The following is a 27434-nucleotide window of genomic DNA, read 5'->3' as shown; positions in this document are numbered from 1 at the left end:
CCCCAGAGTCCTTACATTCATCCTATACTGCTCAGAATACATTTGGGGAACCGAAACCAAAGCCGGAAACCTGGAAATTATGCTGTAAGCAGACAACATACTCCTCACTTTAGCCTCTCCAGAACGTTCGCTGCCAGCACTCATGTCCACCATATCAGACTTTACAGCATTTTCCACGTACAAAATGAACTGAACCAAAAGTTGGGAAACAGAGACAAGTTACATTAATTCTGCACCAGGGCATAACATACAATTCTCCAGCGGCCGCCTCCTAGGCATATATCCTAAACCTAAAGCCAATATGATTTCCTTGGGATGTGCAGATATAGCCCTGGTTCATGCACGAAGCTAGACAACCCTCTTTTGGAACCCCTCAGCGGACCCACACTCCAAGAGTGGGGAAATGAACTAATCAAATGGGCCACATGCAAAGGAAACAAGACTAAAAGCCGAAGCTCAGAAGGGGATGAGGAGTATAGGACACACACAGGCATGGGAAATGATTCTTCAAGATTGTACCCATATAGATGATACAGCTGATTACTCCCACTGTTGGATGATGGCTCCACTGGGGAAGAACAGATCGTCTCACCCCTGGTCTCCAAATGTAGCAGCTAGATCCTTCCTGAGGGGGCCTCAAAACATTTGAAACTCTTCGGGAGGAATTCGACCTCTCCAAATTACCAGCAATTAAACTGTGCCCTCAAGACCTCCAGACTGAATCAAATATCATCTCAGACTTAACTCCTACTAAGACAAAATGGGCAAATATAGGAAACTTATCAGTGGTTTCTACACTACACTAATTGAAGATCTTTTTCCTGGTGGCTGCAATCTAAACGGGCTCTGTGCCAGCCCCGAATATCCTCCAGTATCCTGCCCCTCTGGAGAGGGATCGGCCCTTGCTGGTGGCTGACTACCTGCCCCCAATCACTGCTTCCTGCTGCTGGACCCACCATGAGTGGAGTAGGGGCTGAAAACATGGTCAGCGGACATTGATGAGGAGTGGTCGCACCACAGGGACTTTTGCTGCGGCAGCTGGGGACTGGGGATCGAACTCGGCTATCTCCCCCACTGCTGCTGGCTACCCTGAGAGAGGAGACAGGGCTGAGAATACCTGTCAAGAACTCAGAGTCGACCGTGAGAGTGGCAGTTACCCAATGACACTTCCGTTGGGGCTTCGAGAGGTGGATAGGCACCTCTCTCATCTTTTGCCTCCTCTATACGCGAGGCGGCCTTCCCCTCACACCAATTCTGACCCACTGTGGGAGCCTCTAAGGAAAGAGGACCAACCAGGCGATGACGCTGGATAAAGACGGCCTACTCTTTGCTGACAGACACAGAGGTGAGAAGTTGGGGGAGTGGCATTGATCTGACTGTGTGCTGTAACACTGGCACCAATTGCCCTGGTGAAGAGACTGAGGATGTGTGAGTACCCAAGGCAGCAAATACTCATGCAGGATATTGGATTGCCACCATGGTGAAGGAGAAGGCTGCAGGGGCCTAGGGACAGATAGATAAATACACCAAACCGGTGGCACATGGCTGGTCAGTAGCGGGAGGAGCACAGGGCCTCCCCTACTACTACAGGAAGAGACCGTTTCCACAGCAGGAGGTCACCAAGTGATCAAAGACAACCACTAAGACTTGACAGACAAGATTTATGGGGTAGGGGTCTCGCTCCTCCTTCAAGGCTTACATGACTTATACTTGTGAGCTATGGAGGCAGAGGGGCGCATTTCCTCCCTGGAAGATGTGGCAGGCACCACTAGATGAGCATAGAAGACTGAATAAGACAACAACACTCCTCGAACACTCCATGGAAGATCCAGAAGGCCGATCATGCAGAAATAATCTGTCACTGGTGGGACTGCCGAAAGGCACAGCAGGACAACACACCGGGGAGACTGGTTTAAAACATGTATTCCAGACAGAGAACTATCCCTGTACTTTAATATAGAGAGAGCTCAAAGGATGCAGGCCACAAGACTGTCTCCATCATCATCTGGAGAAAAGTACCCTTTTTGGATGATCACCCCCACACTTTTTGCTCCAGATACTGTTGGCTAGGACTCTGAAAGTGCACTGGAGCAGGCTGAAATTACTATATGTGAATTGGCATCCCCAATTGGCAAGGACTTTAACCCCGTATAAGTCACTAGTACATGGTAACAATGGTACCCAGGGCATGGGTGTTAAAGGGGTCACCAGGGCCTGAAGCACTATTTATGCCACCCTGAGTAGCCCAAGTAAATTACTAACAGGAGGTCTGCCAATGCAGACTGCAGAAGAGTGTAAACTGTTTGATCTCGACTCTGCCTTCACCATGTGTGGCAAAGTCAAACACGATTTTCAATATATGCCAGTCACCCCTAAAGAAGGCCTCCTGAGGCAGACAAATGGCTTGGCTTGCTTTGGCCCGAGGATCCGAGTAAACTCCGAGCTGAGCTAAAGCCAGGCATCCTTCACTGGCTCGCCCACCTCTATAAAATAATGGAAATTACGGGAACAAAGACATAGTAAGGATGGTATTTGAATATCTACAGAAAAGTTTGATGAAGAAGGAGTACCAACACCATCGAGGAGAACTCCTTGTTTCAAGATTCATAACTTTCTCACTACATCATATTTTAGTGAGTGTATTATGAGACTGGGTGTTCTCCCCCCAGGGTCAAATGAAATGATCATTGTTTTACAGCGCAGTTTTATTATCACACACTTACTACCAGTGTTTAGTTTGAATAAGTTTCCATCTGGGTCACTACCCAACGGGGTAGTGAGTTGTTCTGATGGTTGGACTCAGGAACTCCTCTCACCAAGAGATATGCCACTGTACTGTGGAAACTGTCCAAGCTAAGTATAGATTTCACAACCAGCATATTTTGGTAAAACGAAGATTAAATGCCAAGCCTCATCGTGAGATGGCTAAAACTTTTGCACGGCCCATGTCTTGCGGTGCAGGTTGGGTGTGATAGTCTGCCCACCACAGACTAGAATAGTATTAGAGTGTGAAATCAAAGGAGCATAAAGGTTCAAAACCAAATTCAAGCAACAGAACTGCCCATAAAGAGTAGTTCATAAGACTGAGCCGACCCCTGACCTTTTGTCCTTGAACTGGCTGCCATATAAAGCGCAGATTCATTTAAAAATTGCATGCATAGCAGACAAAGCCTTCACTTCAACACCCCTCTGTACCTCATTCAGAAACTGGAGCTCACATGCGGTGCGAGAGCCTCCAGAAGCTCCAGCACACTATTGCTCAAACAAACAAAATTCAAGAAAAAAAAACCTACAATCGAGCCTTCTCGGGTATAGCACTGAAAATGTGGAACTCCCTTCCCCTGAAGTCAGGGTGAATCCTTCCATTGTCCTCTTCAAAAGGGAAATCAAAGGGCTCTTGATGAAGACATCTCTGCTTTGGACTTGCTATTCCAGTGGACACTGAGGTCACAGTTGCTGATCTGTGGCACAGCTTCTATGTGGTGAGAATCCCTTGACTCTTCATTATTGTGTATTTTTTGCTTTGTTGGTTCCGTTTCTGATTGCTTGTTCCCCTCTTGTTATATAAACTGTAAAGCGCTCAGATACCCGAGTTGGTCATGTTTGCACTACAGAATACTTTCAAAATAAATAAAGTGTAACAGGCTTCTTCCTTCACAGGCCAATAGTGTTATGCTTAGATATGCTTGTTTGAATTCCATACAGAATCCCATGTGTTGTCATGGAGCTTCTCTGTGTCTAAGATCCATGAAGAGTCAGTTGGTGCCTCTCTTCTGTCGTGAGAGCAGCGGTGGTTCGTTGTTCCCACGATTAAACTATTCAGACTAATTAACTGTGTCCTGTTGTGTTACTGCGCCTTGGAGGACACAACATAATTTTTTGCGACGAGGATGAGAAACGTCTCAGACTACACTATTGGTGGCCCTCTATGGACAAAGACATAGAAAGGAGGGTCAAGGAGTGTGTTGTCTGTAGAGGAGCAGAAAAGGGTTTGAAAGTTGTTACACCTCCTCTTCAACCCATCTCTTTTCCTAAGAAGCCATGGCTTAAGGTGGGCACTGATTTGGTTGGGCCATTCAGTTTTCTTCCCCACAACTTACGTTTTGCATTTGTACTAATGGACTTTCACAACAAATGGCCTGAAGTCAAGTTGTGTGCGTCTCCCACTGCTAGCAATGCCATACTCTTCCTTAAAGAGATTTTTATGAGGGAAGGGTTTCGGAGGCAATAGTTTCAGATAATGGTGTGCAATTTGTTAATCAGGAAATGAGTGAGTTTTTAAGTGAATCCGGTGTGAAGCATTTAAGAAGTTCTGTTGGACACCCACAAACCAACAGTTTAGTTGAGAGAATGAACAGAGTAGTAGTGGAATGTATCAAGTGGGCTAAACACAACAGTTTTGATGTGGAGGGTGCAGTGAGATCCATGTTGTGGTTTTATCGCACAACGCCACATTCGCTTACAAAAATTACACCTTTTGTTTCACTTAAAGGTAAAGTACCTACTTCTACTCTTTATCCTGCTAGGTTGTTAAGAACCGTTTCTAACAAAGTTTCATGTTGTGTGGATAATGTTGCTTTGGGTCTCGTCGTGTTAAAGTAGCGCAGGAGAAGATGTCTGGCAGGTATAATCTGAAGAAATCTGCAAAGATAGTTGGATTGTCTCCTGAGGACATGGTTCATATTAAAAACACAAATTTTGTAAGAAAAGGTGGCATGTCCTTTGGTGAACCCATTTGTGTAGAGAAAGTCTGTGGTGGTACATTATGGTAAGGGGTGGACATTGGTGGAATCTGGAAAAAAGTTGTCAAAGTTTAGTCTGTAGTGAATAAACCTTCTGGTTTGACTAATGTGTCTGCAGGCAATACCAACTCTCCAACGGGACCAGCAAATGTATCTTCTTCTCCGACAGAACCTGCAATTGTTTCTGTATCTTCTTCTCCGACTGGACCTGCAAATGTTTCTGTATCTTCTTCTCCGACAGGACCTGCAACTGTTTCTGTATCTTCTTCTCCAACAGGACCTGCAAATGTTTCTGTATCTTCTTATCTGACAGGACCTGCAAATGTTTCTCCAAGTAATGTCTCTGAAACCAATGCGACAAGTCGGGTTCCAAGGATGTCTATGCTTGTTAGACGGTTTTCCTGGAAGCTGCGTTTAACTTTTCAGCAATCACTTGCAATCTTCTTTATGTTTATGATCAACTTTGTGGCATTTTTCATGCTTCTCATGTTTATGTTTTGTGCATAATCTGCATTAACATTTTTCTTGTACTCTTGTATTTTTCAAATGTTTGTTTATGCTTACGCTTTCTCTCATTATTTGCTATGCATTTTATTGTTTGTTTTCTTTACAAAAAGAGGTAATATGTTATGCTTAGATATGCTTGTTTTGGATTCCATACAGAATCCCATGTGTTGTCATTGATCTTCTCTGTGTCTAAGTTCCATGAATAATCAGTTGGTGCCTCTCTTCTGTCGTGAGAGGAGCAGTGGCTTGTTGTTCCCACGATTAAACTATTCAGACTAATTAACTGTGTCCTGTTGTGTTACTGCGCCTTGGAGGACACACAAATAGGATGTCAGGATTCTTCAGTAGCAGACTCAGTTGCACTGTTCTAAAGTAAATACAGGTAGCTGATACTTTTTAGGTCTCGGCCTGATCCAGCACATGTGCTAGTCTGGCCGAGACATTTAGTAGCTGCTTTGAAAAGTGCTACTTTCCTGGCAACCAGCTTACTATCTCGCGCACAAGCACGCGTGTGACGTGCACATCTACCATCTGGCTTGCTGTGCACGTCGCGTGCGTTTGTGCGCCTAATAGCAAGCTGGTGGCCGGCAACTCACATATGTAATCCTATTTACATACAGCAGCGTGCTACTTTCAAATCGGCTCCGTGTGGGAGGCCACAGACACTGCCACAGCTAACCCCTCTGCATCTCAGGAGCCGAGCCCCGTCTCCAGGACCACGAGCTCTGTGTGTATGGCTCACCAACGGCTGGATCAGCGGCTCCCATCTCAGGTACTGGGTGTTACCCACTGTGCTGAAATTCTCTAGTACCACAGAAGCACGTATTTGCTAGTTGACTGCCCCACCACCCCTCCCAGGATGCCGCTTGAATACCTCCCCCTGCATTGCTGCTCATCTCCTGCTCCCCCTCTCTCTCAAGCGCGCACCACTTGTGGGCATTGTTGTATTTTCAGCCAGTGCCACTCTGTTTTCCTTAACCCTCCCTGCCTTCTTCTGTCTCTTCTCCACCCGTTTCTGAGTCCCTCCTTCCTCTGCACAGCCTCTCTTCGCACCGCCCTCCTTTTCACCCACTCTCTTTCGCCTCTTTTACTTTCCTTCGACAATTTGTGCTCCCCGCCCGCCTTTCCGCTCTTGTTTTCCACCCATTGCCTCTCCCCCTCTCTAGCTACTGCCTCCTTATGTCTCCTGCTCCCCCTCTCTAGCTACTGCCTCCTTATGTCTCCTGCTCCCCCTCTCTCTCAGGTGCGCACCACTTGCGGGCTTTGTTGTATTTTCAGCCAGCGCCACTCTGTTTTCCTTAACCCCCCCTGCCTTCTTCTGTCTCTTCTCCCTCCGTTTCTGAGTCCCTCCTTCCTCTGCACAGCCTCTCTTCGCACCCCCCTCCTTTTCACCCACTCTCTTTCGCCTCTTTTACTTTCCTTCGACAATTTGTGCTCCCCGCCCGCCTTTCCGCTCTTGTTTTCCATCCATTGCCTCTCCCCCTCTCTAGCTACTGCCTCCTTATGTCTGGTAGTTTCACATGTTCTCTTCTTACTCCCTATTTTTCTGATTCACTTAAAGGGAACAACACTGCGTTTGACGCACTTGATGGATACATTTAATATTTGTATTCTCGCATTTTGCTCCCACCCCCAATCCCTTGTCCCCTTCTATATTCTCTCCTTAGCACTGCCCCATCCCTCCCCCCAAACCCCGCCCCTATCCCATCCACACATTGTTTCGTTTCTCCTCTTTTCTCTATCCCCAGTCATACTCTGTCACTTCATTCATTCGCTCATTCTCCCTCCTACGCCTCACCACCCTTACTTCGTCCCCTGTCTCTCTCCTCATCTTTCCAATATATCCCTCCCTCTCTCCTAGTCCATGGCTCCTCGCCCTCTTTCTGCCCTTGCTCCTTTCTCTTATCATGTTTTCCTTCTGTTCTCTTGCCTTTCACTGGTATTCATATAAGAACACACCCCACAAAAAGGTGTTTGTGTGTAGTAGATAACACTGAGGTAGGAGGAGCCGCTCTCCAAAGGTTACAGTAAATATCGCCCCTCTGAGGTGAACGCATTATGGATTTGAAAAAGCTTTGCGCCCCTCCAAGGCACGTGAACCCTGACTGCAGGCTCCTGGCCGCCTTCGCCTGGCTGGAGATATTGTGCTTGTTACCGCTGCCCGCTCTTGGTTCTTTATTTTCGTTTTATTGGCTCTGTCAGTCCCACATGCTGTATTGCCTCTTTCTTTCTTCGACACTCACAAACACCTCTCCTTATCTTGTTGCCCTTCCCTACCCCTCCTGCCCCCACCTGTCTCTGGCTGGTAACCCAGGGAATAAACTCTCCTGACTCAGTAATCACCTTTGATATAATCTTCCTTCAGAGAGGTGCTGTACTGCACCATGTTGCATCAGCTGGCCCCTCCCGGGCCCAACCCTAAGCAGTTTGGAAAAGCAAATTGTCTTATCAATCTGGTGGTTCATGGGCAGGGTGCGTGTGTGAGTGGTTGGGGTCGCCTACTACACAACAGGTTACAAAGAGCAATGTTAGACGGCTTGCATGTGTGTATGTGTCAGGCGTGTACACCAATTGGACTCAAAGGGCTTCAGCCCCCCCCCCCCCGTCGAGTGTGGCAGCCCGGGGTGAGACAGCTTTCCGGGCACACACACAGCCGCACCCGAGCACTTCACTGGTCTTTAAAAGACTATTTGCATGTTAATGAGGCTTTGTTGTTGTTTCAACCCTTCTAATAGCCCCTGCAGCTACTCTCTGCCTATTGCTTAAAGTTTAGTTTCAGTCCCCCCAATGAAATTTTTGCTTACCCGCCCCCCCCGGGATTTGGCACTAGTTGCGCCTCTAGTGTGTGTTGTGTAACTGTGTATTTACATCTCTGTTCAGCTGTTGGCAACGTGATTAGCCTGTCTAAATCTGTAGCCTGTCTAAATGTGTGGTGGCACATGTGCATGTGTTTTTAACGTGGGAATTAAAGCACTTATAATAGGATAGCTGTGTGCCCAACTATCTCTTTTGTGGCACCCATGTGGGTGCCTCTCCCTGTGCATACATATGTCTGTGTCCAACTATGTGCCCATAAGTATGTCTTCCTGTCTAACTTTTTGGGTGTGCGTTTATGTATAATTGTCTATCTTCGAGAGCGTTTGTATTACGGTATTTGTGTTTTGGTTGGTTTACCTCCATAGATGTGTATGTGTTGTTCGTGTTTTTGTTTAGGCTGTGATATGTGACTGTATGTGTGTTTGAGGTCTTGTGCTTATCAACCTTTCTTCATACCTAGCCTATTTGAGATGTGGTGCGTGATGAAATTTAGCCTTCTCTTGCCACATAATTTACTTAGCTCTGCCGTATAATTCCAGTGGCTCTGGTCTTAGCCTTTGTACGCAGCACAATATCCTTAGTGCAACAACATCAAGTGTTGCATGCCTAAACACTTATAAGGTCCCAAAGGCGAGACCTATTGGCTATGCCAATGCTTGTTATCATTTGGTTAGCTACAGACAGTCTTACGTAGTTATATAAATCGAGTATTTGTAAAGAGCACAGCTACCCGAAGGCGTCCTGGCGCTGGGGGCCACCCGGAAGATTAAGTAAACTATTGCCCAGAGTCGCATGGTGCTGGGATGGGCTGACCTGTCTCCGGAACCGGAGCCCCAGCATCAGTCACCCCAGCCGCAGCACCACTCCTCAGAAACATCAGGCACGGTTCCCATTGGTCTCAAACAGCTATCGACTTACGACCTTTTACGAAAGCAAAACCACAAAGCACAAAGTAACGTAAATAGCGCGAACCAACAAAAACTTCAGAAAAAAATAAATGACGTGCAGTTCCGTATTCACGCTGCGGTCTGGTGCTGTGTGTTTTTTTTACCTGCTTGTAGCCAATCCGGTTGGGCTTTTCTTGGTGCCTGACCACCAACATGTTGTTCAGGTGAGAGAGAGTTTTCTTCCTAAACTCAGTCCATGGACTGAAGGCGAGCGACTCCTTCCTCGATTCTGGAAGGGTTTGACTCCTGCTCCAGGGGGCGTGGGGGTCTCACTTGTGATGTGGGTGCAAGTCAGGGCGCCCGTGTCAGGGAGGGTGGGTGCGAGTGAAACCACTCCTCCTGAGAGGGGGGGGTCTGTGCAGGCAGGGGGTACTGGATAGAGGCTGACAGCAGTGTGTGGGTCCAGGCGAGGGCTCGCCGGGCAGCAGACTGCGTTCCCAGGGTCGCAAGGTGATACTAGCCTCTGGTAGCCTTCCTGGAGGAAGAAGATGAGTCAGCCGCAGGGCTCCGTCCGTGCCTGTCACTCCGTGGCCTTGGCGGCTACTGATTAGGTGCTGATCTGAGGGGGCGGGGACGGGCAGCGAGATGAGTGGTGAGGATGGTGCGTTGCTAAAGGAAGTGGCAGCCTGGGATGGAGGGAGAATGAAGGCAATGGTAATGGGATAGACAGAAGGAGAAAAATGTTGCAAATATGGAAAGGGGAAATCAACGAAAGATAGGATGGCAACGAGATAGGAAAACAGGAAATGAGAAAAGCAAAATGGTGGCAGCAGCTGCGGATAAGCCCCGTCCTTTTCCGACTGGGGGTGTGAGCTCCGCCTTGACACCACCACGTTTCTCCAAGGCGAAGCAGGAATGCCTCGGAGGCATGTTTTTCGTTCTCTCCTCTACCCATTGGCTGGAAGGTAAAATTCCAGCCAATGGGAAGAGGAAAGAAAGAAAAGAGAAAGGATGTAAACCCCCCACACCCCGAATCCCAAAAAGACGGGGCTTAAAAGGAGTGATGCCCCTCTCCTCCATTGGCTGGCCTCCGTTTAGGAAGCCTTCCAATGGAGAAGAGGGGCGGGTTCAAGCCCTCATACTAAAAAACATAAAATCTCGACAGCGAGACTGCCCAAGCGCAGCCTTCGCTAGGCCGAGACATTAAACGCGGGTTTTCGGCGGGTAAGACCTTTCTTATCTTTTTATAACTACTCTCTAATGACACTGTTTTGCATATGCTTAACTTTTTACTGGTCGCTGTTAGCCTCAAGTCAAGCTGAGATGAACTTGTGTACTGTAATTCATGAATTTTTATCTTGGGTTTTGATTAACTTAGACATATTATATTTGTAAATCTGTAACTTGGAAGATGGTTTATCATTTTGTAAATGACTTTTATCATTTTCTTTTATAAAAGTGAATAAGGTTTGTTAATAATAATCTCTAGGGGATTCATTTACAGGGTAGCATGGTATCCCTCACAATAACTCCAGGAGTCACAATCCACACAATGTACATGCTTTGTTTCCTCTACTTCCAACCTTACATATACCCCCAATCACATGCCTAAACCTCTTCCTGCTGATGCCAATGTCGTCCCCCGTCATCCCGCAGACTATATTTTTGGCCCCTTTGAAAGCGCCCATACAATAAAAATGCTGCAGTTGTAAATACATATCAACTACCATTTGTTGTGTTTGAAACGTTTTATTGAATAATAAAACCTAATAAGCATAAGCCGATTATTAAAGCAAAACAAAATATCAGTTGCTATACACATAAGAGACAAGCCTTGTACATAAAAATCAAAATACTGTAACACAGCAAAGTTATGTAGAGCACAATTATTATTTTTCGGGTAATCTTTAAAGTTCAACAATAGAAACGTTCATAAAGAACAAGAAATACTAATTATTTTTTTAAGCAATAAAGTCTGCACACTAGAATACTACGAGAAATATATTGAACAATGAACATTTCATGTGTAATTTGAATTCAATTTGAATATTGTATCCTCCTCAACATTATTTGACTCATGATTACAACCTGAATGCTTTCTGGAAAGGAACCGCCTCATGGGGTTCAAAATCACATCTTTTCCAACAATAGGATCCAAATGATAAACTTGAATTTCAATTCAATTTATTGATTTAGGCCATTTTGGAAATCAACAATTTTTAATATATACAGAATCCATACATTTTTGTGAAATTGTCACCTAAACTTTAATTCAATCCACCTTCTAATCAAACACTTCCCATTCCAGCAAGCATCACAGGACCACTTGTTGTTATCTTCCTAATTAGTGATAATTTTTCGGATGGCAACAACAATAAATATGTTTTGAATTTTACGTCCGAAAGCAAAAACATGCCATTTCTGAATCATGGTGCACAATAAAATGTATGAACAGAAGGGCATCTTTTGGTGTAGCATTCATTAAGGTTTGACCAGGCTTGTAACTAGAATTCCTGAACTTTTGGACATTTAAATGTCATATTTTAAAAGAGTTCAAACAGACCCAGCACGTGGTCCTCGAAAAATAGAAGATGAGTGAAAATGTGCTGATAAGTAATCTATTGATGAAAAATACAGTGGTCAGGCAATGCTTATGGATATAATCTATTAATTTTTTAACTCAATAGTTTGTTCAATAAATTGACTGAGCATAATACTTGAAGGTACATCTCTCAGATCAGTTCTATTACAGTTTTAGTTGCGATAACACTAATACAGATCATTGATAGACTTTGAAAGCCATGGGTGGAATTGATCCTTGGTCTAAATCTAGATTATTGTCTGCAATAGACACCAGTACAAACAGATCAAATCTAAAAGGATTGAATATGTTTATTATAACGCGTTAGAGTAAACCCAGAAAACGCGTAGGCCGACGCATAGGCCAACGGACAGAGAGAAGGCGAAGAGCGATGATGCATCTTTGCCTTCTTTTTGTGCATCAACTTACTTGAGGAGTGCAAAGGCTTCGAAGAGAAATGGTGATGACTCAGCGACCTACTTCTCGGTGGGGATGCCGAGCTGCGCTGAGTGGACTGCCAGGCCTCCAAATGCTTTCGGGACCGTTCGGGCAAAGCCTTCAGGTTAATGGCTGGACAGTCGGGGCACGACTTCGCATCGTGGTCGCGCTCCTGGAACCAAAGACACAAGAGATGCGGAGCAGTGACCGACATCAACTTGTGTCCAGAGTCACAGGGCTTGAAACTGGTCCGACGGTGGGACATCCCTTATGCTACCAGAAGTCAAAAACTGAAAAAAAAAAAAGGTCGACCGAAGTCGAAAAAGGGTTTAGTCAAAAACTGAATAAAAGGCCCGCCCTCTCCCGATCTGGGTTGGCTGGCGTGGAAAAAGACGGACGTCAGCGCGCAAGAGTGGCGTCTAAGTAGTCACTGTGACATCATCCCGGCGACTACGCTGACGGACACGGAGTCGACCGACCCTACCTACTGAAGCGCAGGTGTACTGCTAAGAAAACATTTCTCTGGATCCAGTCTGAAGCTTGGGGGTAATTCTAAGGTAAGGAATCTATAACTAATAGTCTCTCTTTCAGATAGAAGCATCCTAGGATCAGTTTCGGTGTAAAACCCCTCATCGGCCAGGCTAGCTTGAATCCAGTGGCAAAGTAAGCCAGGGACCCATGTCTGGGCATACTCTGCCAACTTAGAGCAAACAAAGCAAACACAAGGAGATGATGGACGAACGGCTGAAACTTTTCAGACACTCACCCCCAGTCACATATCTGGGTTGAATTCATCATCGTTCTTAAGCTCACTTCTCCACCCCAGTTCAAGCCCAGCCATATAAAAATCAGTCTTAACCCTGTGTCTCATGGGAACAGTCATGACTGAACTGCCAAGTCAGGTCTCAACTGGACTGGAAACAAGCATCCTGGGATTCAAGCTAGCCTGGCTGATGACGGGTGTTAATCTGAAACCGGTCCCAGGATGCTGGTTTCCGGTCCATGGAAGACCTGGCTTGGCAGTACGGTCTGGACTGTTCCCATGAGGCACAGGGTCAAGACTGATTTGCATATGGCCTGGTCTGAACTGAGGGTGGCAAAGTGAGCTGAAGAACGATGACGGACTCAACCCAGATCTGTGACTGGGGGTGAGTTTCTGAAAAGTTTCAGCACTCCATCCATCATCTCCTTGTGTTTGCTGGTAAAACCTATTTCAAAAAGCAACCAAGTCTGCTCTAAAGTATGTGCAACTAAAAAAAAAAGCAACAGATATGAAATCGCAATGGAAACCTTTACATTCTTTCAAATGAGGCTGCATAGACACAGAGAAACGAAAAAAGGGCAAGATCAACCACCTGCAAAGAAAGGGAACCTAAAAATGTTTGAAGCAAATTTGTACAAACCGAGTATAAATATAGGTGCAGAGAAGTTCATTGCAGTCAGAAAAAAAACTGAGAATAAGATCAGGTGACAAGGGGAAAATAAATTTCAAATACAACATCTGCCTTATGCTAACCCAACTGGATTAGGAAAAATTCAGAGCAAAAGTGCGTAAGCAAAGTCCGAATTCATACTAAAATCACCCTCAGCAAAAAAGGGAAATAAATACTGAAACCTATGCACTATGCAACACTGGTGGTGCCATAAATGGAAAAAATTGAACAGTTTGCAAAAAATCCACAAAGGAGGGAGAAAATAAATCAACTGGGAGAAAAAAATAAAACCTCGTCAATGGACGTTCTTAGAAAAGGTTTTTAAAAACATCAAAAAAAGGAATACAGTGTAAACAGGAATACAGTGGACGCATAAGAACTCCTGATGTAAAAAGGATGAAACATGAATGTATGGGCTCGAAATCACAACAGACTCCTCACCCCAAAACAACAAACACCTACATTTTTGCAATGGCTTTTGGTTTAATTTTATAAAATGTGCAGCAGGTGTCTTCAACCAGTCAATCGTGAGTTACCAGTAGCTCCCAGACACCACTGGATTAACTCACAGGTTTGAGTTAATTTTTAAATAAGAACAAGGTCATATTTTCCTTTTAAGTTAAGGGAAGGCTGTGTTTATTTTATATTATTATCATCAGACTGCAGCTAGCAGAGTCTGATAATGTAAATGTTAAATTTTTTACCACGCGCACGATTACCAAAAAGGCATCTTGGCACTAGTGTCATTTGAAACCTGACACTATGGGATATAAAATACCTAAACATTTGCCTAGCAGTTAGATGAGAGCATTAAACTATGGGCTGAAAAGAAAAGTCTTAAGTTCCTTCCTGAACCCCAATAGTTTAGGCTGAACTCAAATTGACTGGATAGAGTTCCACCATTTGGAGGTGGAGTAGGAGAACCGTCTTCCACACCAATGGACACTTTCTATTCTGGGTACATATACCTAGTATTGCTGGAACGTAGAGGACAAGAAGGGGCATATCATTTCAACATCTTGTGGGAAGCGAGGGCCAACCTGATGCAGGGCCTTGTGGGCACAGCATAAGGCTTTGAATTTAACTCTTTAGCTAATAGGCAGCCGATGGAGGTCTTAAATGGCTTCAAAGGCTGAGCAGAACCTGGGGAGGTTCTTCAGCACTCTTGCTACCACATTTTGGACTGTTTGCAACTTATTGAGAAGACAACTGGGAGACCATATAAAGATCAATAAAATCATCCATTTTAGATACGACAAGAGCCAGGATAACACTTTTCCTAAGCTTCATGGGAAGGAAGGGCAAGATTTTCATTGAGTGTTTTAACATAAGGAAACAGGAAGAGGTTACCTGATTGTAGTGGTCAATAAAAGTGAGTTTTGAGTCAAAGACGACTACCCAAATTTCTAGCCTTCTCTACTGGGAGTGGAAGGGGCTCGAGACTGTGTGGCCACCAAAAGGTGATCCAGAAGGAGGAATCCTTACCAAAGAGCATCCAATTAGCGATGCTAGTCATACTCGTTCTAAAATCTTTTGCCACTTTTTCAGGTTCTACAGTAACCAATACCACTATTTGGGTATAACTGGCATAAAAGAATGTAGAGAACCAACAGGATCAAACTAGTTAAATAAATTGAGTTATGTATGCATTAGGCAAAGTCAGCCTTATTGAAGAGCCCCGAAACCCCACAATGAAGTGAAAATGGAGCAGAGGTCAAATCTTCCAAAGATACCAATTGCCCTCTGTTTGACGAAAAGAACCTGGTCAGTTTGAGAGCAGTACCGTTAATGCTTACACTTTCTAAACGGCTTACCAAAGAGAAATGGTTAACCGTATCAAATGTGTCCGAAAGATCCAATAGGATCAAGGCTGTATTAATCTCCTCTATCCACAATGGATCTGTTCTCTTCAGTTACTGCCGCTAAGGTTGACTCTGTACAGTAGTAGGGTCTAAACTCTACTGTTGAGTAGGATCCAGACAGTCAGTATGTTCAAAAAAGGTGGTGATCTCCTGATTCATGGCCTTTTCTTTAATTTCATAAGGAAGTGGAAAGACCAATTTGGATCAGTAGTTCTTTACATCTGAGGGATCGAGGGAAAGAGTCTTTAGAAGTGGCAAAATCGATGCCTTTTTCCAAGCTTCTGGAAAAAAGACGGACTTGAGCACCATTGTAATAACAAAGTGAGATGAGCAGAAATGGTAGCTGAAACTGAATGCAGGGCTCCAAATTTCATAGTGTTGATAAGATTAGAGACTTTGTCTTCAGAAAGTGCGCTGAATGTACTCATTACCAGGAAATGGTAAGTTCGTTTATTGACCATACGTTACTCCACTGTATCTGTCCCTAAAGATTATCTGGTGTTATCTTAAAATTCAGGAATATTTTATTTACTTTGAAAAAAAGAATTTGGTTAGTTCATCACAGCTTTTTGGCTGGGAGTTGCTAAATGTTTATAAGCACATGATGAAAGTGATTTAACTGTGTTTGAACAATAGGCTGTAATTCTTCCTCCAAAATTGTTATTGGTGTCTACATTTTCTTTTACATTTCTTGAGATCATAGGAGTACCATGGCGCGGAAGGTTGCAGACAGATCATTAGACCTCAATCTAAAAGGCCCAACTTGACAAACTGTCTGATAACAGTGCGCGAGATGATTAGCCTTGAGTAGCTCAAGATTTTCACTGATCAGAAGTAGCTCTCACTACAGAAAAGTTTGAAGATCCCTGTTGTAAACACTTAATATCCCCAAAATCAAATAATTTGAAAAATGCAACAAAAAAAAAAAGAAATGTGCTACAAAACAAAGAGTTTCCGTTGGGCCAGTCCTGTGAAAGGGGGCTCGTTTTTACACTTGCAAAAATTGTCTAGGATAGATAGGACAGGCATGATGCAAATTGTGAAAGGGAGATGGGCACACGTTACTTACACCCTTTTCAAGTGGGAGTTCAAAAATATGGATCCAGCCCACAAGGTTATGAGTTTCCCAGAAGTGTACTGAACCCCAGACCGACCGGAGCCTTAAAGCAGCAAGAGTATTTTGTAGATACCAGACAGCCCAAGAGCTCTAGAACCAGCAGAATCTACCCTCCAAGACTCTGCACAAGAACAACAAGCATTGAAAATGCAATAGGTCTCGGATTTATTTGAGTTAGAGCAAAAGGCATTGTAAATGGTCTTTTAGCCATGTGTTATGGAGTGTATGCATGTGGTGTGTAGTGAAATTATGTGGGTTGGATTGGATTTGTTAGTTGTGGAATTATGTGGCGTGAAATTGGTTCATTGCGTACAAACTATTTCAGTATGGCATCTGTGTCCACAATTTTGATGAAGTGCAATTTGTATAAGCAGGTTAGTCAAAAAGTCCACCAAGGTGTGGATATCCGATTATCAAGTAGTTACATTCCTAAAGGCAGGGGAGAGTTCACCCAGTGCAATGCAATAGGTCTCGCATTAAGTTTGAGGTATTGGCATTGCAAAATATTGCAACACCAATTGCAACAAAAGTCTATAAATTGTAGGCCAAAAAAATGTGTATTTATTTTTGTAGCAATGGTGGCATGAATATGTTTAAAAGTAAAGTGTGCCATACTGCGATTGCTACAATAGTTAATTGTGGATGTGTTTACAAATGATGTGTGCACGGATGGCTGGTGGTGGGTGTGCCTGTAGAAATTGTGCACTGATGGCTGGTGGTGTGTGTGCCTGGTGGAAGTGTGCACTGCCGGCTGGTGCTGTGTGTGCCTGGTGGAAGCGTGCACTGACGGCTGGTGGCGTGTGTGCCTGGTGAAAGCGAGCACTGACGGCTGGTGGTGTGTGTGCCAGGTGAAAGCATGCATGGACGGCTGGTGGTGTGTGCCTGGTGGAACTGTGCACTGACGTGTGGTGGTGTTTGTGCCCGGTGAAAACGTGCACTGACGGCTGGTGGTATTTGTGCCCGATGAAAGCGTGCACTGACAACTGGTCGTGTGTATGTCTGGTGAAAGCATGCAGTGACGGATAGTGGAGTGTGTCTGGTGAAAGTGTGCACTGACGGCTGGAGGAGTGTGCCTGCTGAAAATGTGCACCGCCTAGAGCACCACTCAACCCACAAAGCCTACATCACCACTCAACCCCGACCACGTTGAGCACCACTCAACTTCCAACACCTACAGCACCGCTCAACCCCACCGCATACAGCACCAGTCAACCCGCAACGCCTACATCACCACTCAACCCGCAACGCCTACAGCGCCACTCAATCCCCACTGCGTACAGCACCACTCAACAAACAACGCCTACATCACCACTCAACCTGCCACGCCTACATCACCACTCAATCCCCACCGCGTACAGCACCACTCAACCCGCAACGCCTACATCACCACTCAACCCGCAACGCCTACAGCACCACTAAATTCCCACCGCGTACAGCACCACTCAATCCCCACCGCGTATAGCACCACTCAACCCGCATTGCCTACATCACCACTCAACCCGCAAAGCCTACAGCACCACTCAATCCCCACCACGTACAGCACCACTCAACCTGCAACGCCTACATCACCACTCAACCCGCAATGCCTACATCACTACTCAATCCCTACCGCGTACAGCACCACTGACACTTTGGAGGACACCTGTTCTTTCCTGCCCGAGGGTCTGGACAAAACCAATACATCACTAGACAGCGTCTCTGGGCTGTTATCTTACACTGTGTACACAAAAATGAAAGCGGAATATTGGTTTCTCCCATGCTCTCCAGACCGCCATCTTTAGTTGGGTTACGTTTCAAATGCTGTTATGCTAAGATCAGAAACATGTTGAGCAAAACAATGAAGAGCAAAAAGATGGCACTGCGAAAGTCACATAATAAGGCACAGGGAGGCTATTCCTAGCTATGATTTGACTGCATTGCCCTCTCTGACTCCAACAGCTTAAACAACATTGCATCACTTGGCTAGCATCAGTCATTGAAGCTCTGCCCTGTATAATGTTAGGTTACAGTGATTCATACAGCACACATTCTGGTATTTTCAATTTAGGGAAACAACGGCTAATCTGTATCGAGAAGTGAACTGCTGTGATCCACAGACAATTAAAACCCAATAGCAAAGAATAACTAAACAGAGAATATATTTTTACGTTATATATACAATACAATCTGTTTAAACCAAACAACACGAAGAATATAAAGGCACAAAAAGGCACAGGAATCACGGAAATACAATGGAAAGCAAAGAAGCAAAAAGGAAGGAACTGATCTCAACAATGTTTGACAAAGGCAACATGCAGAAAATACAGGACAAACCCTCCACAGCTAGCAAAAACGATCCCAAAAACAAATTAAGACTTTGGGAAAAATTAAGCAAAAAAGAAATAAACAAATCTTGGGAAATAATTGCTATAAGGAAATACTTGGAGGTGGAAAGAGTCCCAAGAGGACTCCGAATTATGTTGATGCCAAGCCAGCAAGATGCAACTAATGACTTACTTTGTGAATGGGGGGGAATATTCATTGAACTCATCCTTGGGCTTAATCAAAATACTAGTCAAGCACATTGAAATCGCCCTGGAAAAAGTTAAAGAAGAACTCAACAAGGTCGAAAAAGAATTGGAATTAATAAAATTAACCCCAGAAATGACTAAATTCAAGGAAAACTTGGAGAAACAAATTGAGAAACTGTAAGAGTAAGGAAACACAATACATTTGTGAGAGACGCCAATGACTATGCAGAGGGACGCATATTTACATTCGCCCGGAAATATGATCCTTTTAAAACTAAATTGAACACTACTGGCACATCATCCACCAGCCTGTCCTCTGTTACTTCCCTTACTTCCAATGAACAGAGTGAAGAAGAATTAACAACAGACAGTGCAAAAAACCGTGGGAACAAACCCAGGGGGCGCCAAGACCACAACGTGGAAGGGGAAGAGGCAGGCCAGGGCAACAAAGAAAAGGAACTCAACAACCAGAAGAGGGTGGAGACGAAGGTGGATCCGCAGAAAGGATTGGCACCAAGACGCGCAGTATGAGACAGAAGCAGAACAAATAAAGGACGAATTACAAGTGGTAAATCTATCCACAAGAGAAATAACACCGGCAGAAACATCACTACTCAAAAAGGGCATCAATTTTTTTATTTTTGTCCCACGAAAAGGATGGACTTAGCCCAAACACGAATAGATTTTTATCTATATTTACGTAAAATCAAACTGGCAAAACACTTCATGGAAATGAAAAACAAACCACAAAAAATCCAAGAGCTTCCTAAACTTACATCCACATTGAAAGCCAAAGAAGCTGAAAGCTACCTCACATTATTAAACCTCAATTCGGAGGATGGTGAGGAAATCGAACTAAATTCTGCCATAACACAATTGGGGGCTGGGATGAGCAAGAAAAAGGCAAAATCAAAATTTTACCACAGCTACCCCCCCAGGCAATAAAATAGACACTTTTCAAGAGGCAGTGATAATGATTTGTATAACATCACCAAAACCCAAGGCAAAGACAACTTAACCCCTCAAGAAAGAGCAGCACTCCTGAAACTGATCAATGACAAAGAAATTGAAATAAAAATGGCGGATAAAGAGGGAAACGTGGTTCTGTGGGACAGGAACGCATGCATCACAGAAGCAATGTCTCAATTATCCAACCCCCTGTATTACAAACAATTATCAAAGAATCCCACGGATCAGATAAAAAGGGAGATTGACAGAAAACTTGACATTTGGGAATCACAGAATTTAATCGATTTGGATGAAAAGAAATACCTAGTGGTGGATTTCCCAAGAACTGCAACAGTGTATTTTTTACCAAAAATACACAAGGATCCAAAAACACCACCAGGGAGACCGATTTTGTCTGCAAAGGATTCAGTATTAGAACCAATGGCCAATTTTATCTATTACGTTCTCAACCCTTATGTCCAAAATTTAAAATCATACATAAAAGACTCCACTGACTTTCTTTGCACAATAAAAAAATCAATTTGGCAATCCAACTTTCAGATGATTTAAATGGACGTAATCGCCCTTTATACGAACATTGACAATAACCTGGGCATGCAAGCCTGCCAATATTACTTGCAAGATCGGAATATCCACTACACGGAACACAACAAAATGTTAATGGACATGATTTCCTTTTGTTTAGAAAACAATGTTTTCTTATTCAGAGACAAAATCTTCAGACAACGAAATGGGGCTGCTATGGGCTTTTCATTCAGCCCAAGCTATGCTTGCATAGCAATGGGATGGTGGGAGGAAACAGTGGCTTGGAACGAACAATATCATCATTTCACCCGCAATATAGTGACCTGGAAAAGGTTTATTGATGATCTTTTCATCATCTGGAGTGGAAGTGTAGCTGAATTCCAACAATATTTGAATACATAAACACCAGTACACCGTGCCTCAAATTTACCTATCAAATCAGCAATAGCAAAGTAACTTTTTAGACACGGAGGTGTATGTTAAAAACAATCAGTTGGAATCAACACTTTATCGAAAAACCACTGCAACAAATGCAACCCTAAAAGCAACCAGCTTCCACCAGCCTTCTTTGATTTCGAGTATTCCCTATGGGGAATTTCTCCGTCTAAGACGAATATGTAGTGAAGATGTTGAGTGGAAAAAACACAGTGCAGGCACAATCAAACGTTTTCAAAACAGAAAATATGGCACAAGGCTAATCAATAAATGTTGGAAACAAGCGGCAGAAAAAACCAGAGAGGATTGCCTCAGAAACAAAGAAAAGAAAAATGTACCGGAAAATGAGCCAATAAGACTGATATTGGATTATAGTCAAGAATCCAAAAAAATCTCACAGATTTTGAAAAAAAACTGGAAGATACTCCAATTGGACCCCATGATGGGGGAAAAGATGGGGACCCACCCAGTAATCACTTACAGGAAAGCAACCAATCTAAAAGACCAATTGGTCCACAGCCACTTTCACAAAAATAAATCGAAAACCTCCTGGCTGAAAACACAAGGATTCGTAAAGTGTTTTAACTGCAAAGTTTGCGAGATTGCCAAACCAATGAAAGAACTAACAAGGGCCAACCAAAAAACTTGGTAAATAAAATAACTCATCACTTGCAAAAGTCCTTATACGGTATATATGATAGAATGCCCATGCAAGTTGAGGTACATAGGCAGTACCATATGTGAACTAAAAATACGAATCCTTCAACATGTCCGTGCAACAACCAACAAGGGCAGAAATAACGCTGTAGCCAAACATATGGAAAAACACCACAACAGCAACTGGAAACTCCTGAAGTTCTGGGGTTTGGAAACAATGTCCCTATCAGATCGAGGTGGCCACCGGGAAAAGCTATTAAGACAAAGAGAGTCACGCCATATCCTGAATTTTCAGACCTTGTCACCTCTGGGTTTGAACCAGTCAGAAGAAATGTACATTCATTTATAAACTATGAAATCTCTACTCCTTTCCATTGACAATTGTTTTAACTTATTCCCCTTTCCTTATGGTACCCTTCTAATCCACCTTCACCCCCCACCCCCTCCCTTCCAAAACATCCCTTGAAGGACAATGAAGTTGTTCGTCACGAACATGCTTAAGCATAAGCCCACTGGAGGGCAGCACTAAACAGAACTCATGAATTTTCATTATTGACAATAATGATTACAAACAATCTTTGGGAAAAGCCCACTGGAGGGCATTATTTGTATAGATTATCTTGAGAGCAAAAAAAAAAAATTTTTTTTTTACTGCACAGCTGGTATGAATTAGCACGATGGGGGCTTCCACAAAACAAATGTAAAATTATGTTTGAATTGACAAACTACATGGACCAGAATTCCTTGTGGGCGGAAGTGACATACAACTTCCTGGGTACACAGGGGTAATTTAAACAACACTTTGTGCAAGTTTAAACTGACCGTGAACAAGGTAGATGTAACTACCGAAACGCGTTGGGATTCTTGTGCTCATTAAATACCTTTTGGCAAGAATATTGGCTGTTGTGGCGGCTCACTTTGTTGGTTCAAGGATCGCCAGTAGGTAGTTATAGTTAGGATCTACTTTCCATAGGAAATCCGCAACATTCTATTGGGAATAACTTTGGCGCCGGTGGACGAATCTTCGCGAATTTCTCAAAGTAGGTGGCCCGCTCCGCTCCTTCCCTGAAAATGTGGGGGGGATTCGTCAAGCGGGGGCCGAGATAAAAGGGGGGTCCCAAAACGTGTTTTCTCCATGTTAATTTCCATAAGGCAGTCAAACTCACTTTTAGCCCGAACGGCTGAATGGATTTCCACCAAACTTGGCAAAATTGTAGGGACTGGTAGCCCGATGTACCTTTGCTATGTCTCAAGATATATGCTCCAGTGGTTTTTACGAAAATTAACTTTGAAAAAATATATATTGGGCTACATTGGGCTATATATATGTTAGAGCCCAAATGTAGCCCAATGTAGCCCAAAGATGGCCACCAGAGACAAAAAAAAAACAAATGTAGCCCAAATATCAGCCATATGTAGCCCAACTATAGCCCAATGACAGAATGTCCCAGAGTGTTCTAAAGAACAACTAGAGCGCTAACAGTCTTACTTATAAAGTGAGACTTATAGTTAGGAATTAGCATTTAAAAAACCTATTAAATTCACTGAAAAAAACCATAGGTTTCACACCAGTTATAGTTACCTGGAAATTTTACTGACATAAAACCATTGAAATTCCCACGTTATAGTTAGTTGGACTCACTATAACTTGCGCGCCTGCAATGCACTGCTGATGACGTCACATATTACATCACTCATGACATGGTCAGTGACATCACTCATGACATCACTGATGACACCATCCTTGTGAGAAAGTGACAGATATCCTTTCAGTGTAATGTAACCCTTGAAACACATATTCAAAAATAGAAACTAACATTTTCAAAAAAATGGAGATACCCATACCAGTTACAACAACCAATTCAGTAATTCCACCATCTATATACACATCCACTCATTCACCAACAGTTCTATATAGTCACTCATACATATACTCACTCATCATATGTAGTGATACACCTATACATCCTGTTACACACCGACAGTCATCCAAAAGTTACTCACACAAATAAACTATTGAACATCCATTTATTTGCATATACAACTATACACACACTACCGCCTTACTTCTAAGGAAACTTACACATACTTACTCACTTAAACAATCACTTATAGAAACACATACTTATTTAAACAGGAACTCTTACAATCTCTCACTCTCTCATATACTCACTTATATACATCAATACTCACATATACTAGATTAAAACATATCTTGTTACTGATAAAGACACTAGTGAGACAGTCATTCACTCACTAACACACACATATATACACTCATCCACCCATACAGTCCTGCACATATGCTGCCTTCAAAAACACATACAAACAGTGAGTCAGTCACCCACCCATGCAGCCACTTATACACAAAGTGAAACACTGATACATATATTACAATATTTAAATGTTACTCGCTAATATATGTATTCACTAAGATACACTTAATAAGGCAGTTAACCAATCAATTCTTTAAAAAAAACATCCATTTACACACTTATTTAACCATTTATTCTTCCATCGTCTTTTACAAATACATATATAAAACATATTTATTTTTCAGAAAGACACACATTCACTGGATGGTGTCATCAGTGATGTCACTGACCATGTCATGAGTGATGTAATATGTGACGTCATCAGCAGTGCATTGCAGGCGCGCAAGTTATAGTGAGTCCCACTAACTATAACGTGGGAATTTCAATGGTTTTATGTCAGTGAAATTTCCAGGTAACTATAACTGGTGTGAAACCTATGGTTTTTTCAGTGAATTTAATAGGTTTTTTAAATGCTAATTCCTAACTATAACTGGTGTGAAACCTATGGTTTTTTCAGTGAATTTCTTAGGTTTTTTAAAGGCTAATTCCTAACTATAACTGGTGTGAAGCTTTTCAGTGAATATATATATATATATATATATATTGAAAAATTGGCGTCTGCTGTGAAGAGTGCTGAAAAAAACATGTCACACAAATAGATATATTTTATGAAACACAGATGCCACATTCACAACCAGGTGGTGCTCTGATTCCAAAGTCAAAGATAAAAAATAATTAACTACTAAAACGCTTTGTGAATCAACAAACCTGAAGAGTGTTATTTTCAGCTTCGTTATAACTTAAAGAGTTTTTAAAGGGTACTGAATTAAAGAAGGCACGGCACAAGGATATGGGTTCCTTTCTCAACATAGCAAATTGTTGAGTGCCACAAAACCATACAATACCGGGGGGAGGAATTTCCAAAGTACACGCTTAGTAACATTTTCACAGAATGTTTCAAAAAATGACAGGCCAGTAGGCAAGTTTCATGTTCAATGACAGTCCACACCACACTGGATGATGAAAAGATATTTTGAGTTGGCACGGGTTTGTTTACAAAAATGTACATAAACTGATGCTCTGGTCTGGTTTCAGGGACCGAGGAATGCTGACAGACCCCTACAGGTGAGCAATAGATTAGCAAATCATGGTGGGACCCACGAAACCTGCACCTGCTACACCAAAGACAAGATTCCCATCACTCCTCCCCCCAACCCACCCAGCGCAGTTGGATCCGAACTATTTTGTTACAGCCAGAATTGACAAGCCTCTCATTATTAGCATATATATGCCTTGGTAGAATAAACTAATGTATACACTACTAAATACAATAATACATCTGTAACCATGAAAAGGATATTTAAAATCAAATAGCAGCCCTTCCGTTCATTTGATGTCAACAGGTTCCATAATTCAGAATACAGGTTCAGCCACCTACAAAAGCTTTCAAATACGAAAGGCAACACTTCCGCTGATTACATGACAATATACGGGACAATGGGCGTATGCCTGGGGCAGGGAAGAGTCAGCATAATGTGGGTTACTGTCCCCCGCCCTCCGAACTAACAATCACAGAAATCAGTCCTACGGCGGCAGCTAGCAGCAAACTTGACCAGGAGCACTCTGGTAGGGAGTATGCCCAAGCAAAAAAGCAGCCAGCAGTCGGAACCGAAAAGAGCCTGGACCCTAGCAAACCAGGAACAGGTACAGTAGTTTTATCTCTGCAGTGGGAGGGGCTATCTTCCAAAACCCAGAGGTTCAAATCTAGTCGGGTGGTGCGGACCCTGCAGTGTTTTTGCTATTTCGGTTTCATCCCAGAGTATATATCCCAATTGCACATCAGGCGCGTGACATCCTCTGCAGTGACACTGTACTAGCATGATGTAAAATCTAAAATGCATTTTTAAGTCCTATAACGCACAAAAGAATCTCTCACTTTGAGCGACGGACAGAAGCTGCCACCCAGCACGGCCGGAGTGGAGAAGCTCACACGAGTCAGCCCAAGCCGGGCCTCCGCCTCCCTCCAGCGCAGCAGCTATCTGAACCCATCAAACCTCGTACACTCACAGCAGCTTAATAAACACAGATAGGCAGTAAAAGACACCATCTTGGCTGCCAGCAGCTGCCATCTAGACAGAACTGTTTGTTTAACCCGGCTGGGACCCCCGAGAGCTCTGACAGCCCGCTTTAGATCAGAGCCACTGCATTCCCTGCACTGCTTTTATGGCATAAGGATTTTCTCCAGTGTGGAGTTTCTCATGGTGAGATAGCGTTTTTCTCTGCAGCTGTTCTGGCATTCAGAACACTCAGGAGATTTTTCATCAGTATGGAGCTGCTTATGGTTAGTGAGGCTGTGCCAATTAAATAAGAATTTCTGGCATTCACAACAGAAATTGAACATGAACAAAAATTAAACAAGGCAATAAAATCATTACAAATGGTGAAGCGTCCTGTGAGGAAGGAAATGCGGATCAGTTTGATACAATCGACAATAGGGGATGGGGGGGAAGCAAGGGGAATTGCAAGCCAGGAAACATTATAGCTGAAACATTAGTAGGAATGTCGGTTCAGGGGGAAAGTGGAGTATCCGAGACGTCTGTGAAGGGAGGTGTACATATTTCACCACAATAGGAGTTCCACTGGCCCCAGACTTTCCCCCATTTTTTGGGTCTGCCGCGCGCCACATATACTGTCTTCTCTCTAAACGCACCAGTCCATATTCACCTTCCATGCCAAGATCGTGGGCGGTCTCTGAGATCCCCACAACTGTGCAATATCTCTCTTGGCAATCATATTCCCGAGGGTCACCCACTGAGTTTGCGCCACATCATAATCAGTCGGCTCCCAAACATTCAACAAACAACGCCTAGCTTCAGGCAACAACGCAACACCCGTGACCTCCTTCATCACAGCATGCACTCGACTCCAGAACCGCACAACCGCCGGGCACTCCCAGAGTATATGGAGGAAAGTGCCCTTTAGGCCGCATCCAAGCTTACACAACCCATCCAAAGAGTATCCCATACGAATCAGGCGAGGACCAGTCCCATAAATCCGGTGGAGGACTTTAAGCTGTACGAGCCGGAGACAGCACTGAATAATTTTGATGGTGTATTTTCTTATGGCGCCTGTAACCATCTCTACCTCTGAAACTTTTCTGGCATTCAGAGCACTGATAAGGTTTTTCCCCAGTGTGGGTTCTTATATGCTGAGTGAGTCTCTTTCTTTCACTGTAACATTTGTGGCATTCAGAACACTGATAAGGTTTTTCCCCAGTGTGGGTTCTTATATGCTGAATGAGACAGCTTTTGTCACTGAAACATTTCTGGCATTCAGAGCACTGATAAGGTTTTTCCCCAGTGTGGGTTCTTATATGATGAATGAGACTGTATTTTAGACTGAAACATTTGTGGCATTCAGAGCACTGATAAGGTTTTTCCCCAGTGTGGGTTCTTATATGATGAATGAGACTGTTTTTTTGACTGAAACATTTGTCGCATTCAGAGCACTGATAACGTTTTACCCTAGTGTGGAATCTGACATGTGCAGTTAGAAGTGATTTAAGTTTGAACTCTTTTGGGCATTCAGAGCATTGATAAGGTTTTTCCCCAGTGTGGGTTATTGTATGTTGAGAAAGAC

At 43.5% G+C, this 27434-nt stretch overlaps 1 protein-coding gene across 1 annotated transcript in view; it reads right to left on the bottom strand.

Annotated features, from left to right (window-relative positions):
- LOC147737202 (uncharacterized) overlaps positions 1 to 27434 on the bottom strand; it is a 92123-nt gene that overhangs the window by 22080 nt on the left and 42609 nt on the right. The window lies entirely within an intron of this gene.

This window comes from Lissotriton vulgaris, chromosome 1_1 (assembly GCF_964263255.1).
Source record: "Lissotriton vulgaris chromosome 1_1, aLisVul1.2, whole genome shotgun sequence".
NCBI lineage: Eukaryota > Metazoa > Chordata > Amphibia > Caudata > Salamandridae > Lissotriton > Lissotriton vulgaris.
The sequence above is the reverse complement of the archived record's forward strand: the minus strand, read 5'-3'. Positions and strand labels throughout refer to the sequence as shown.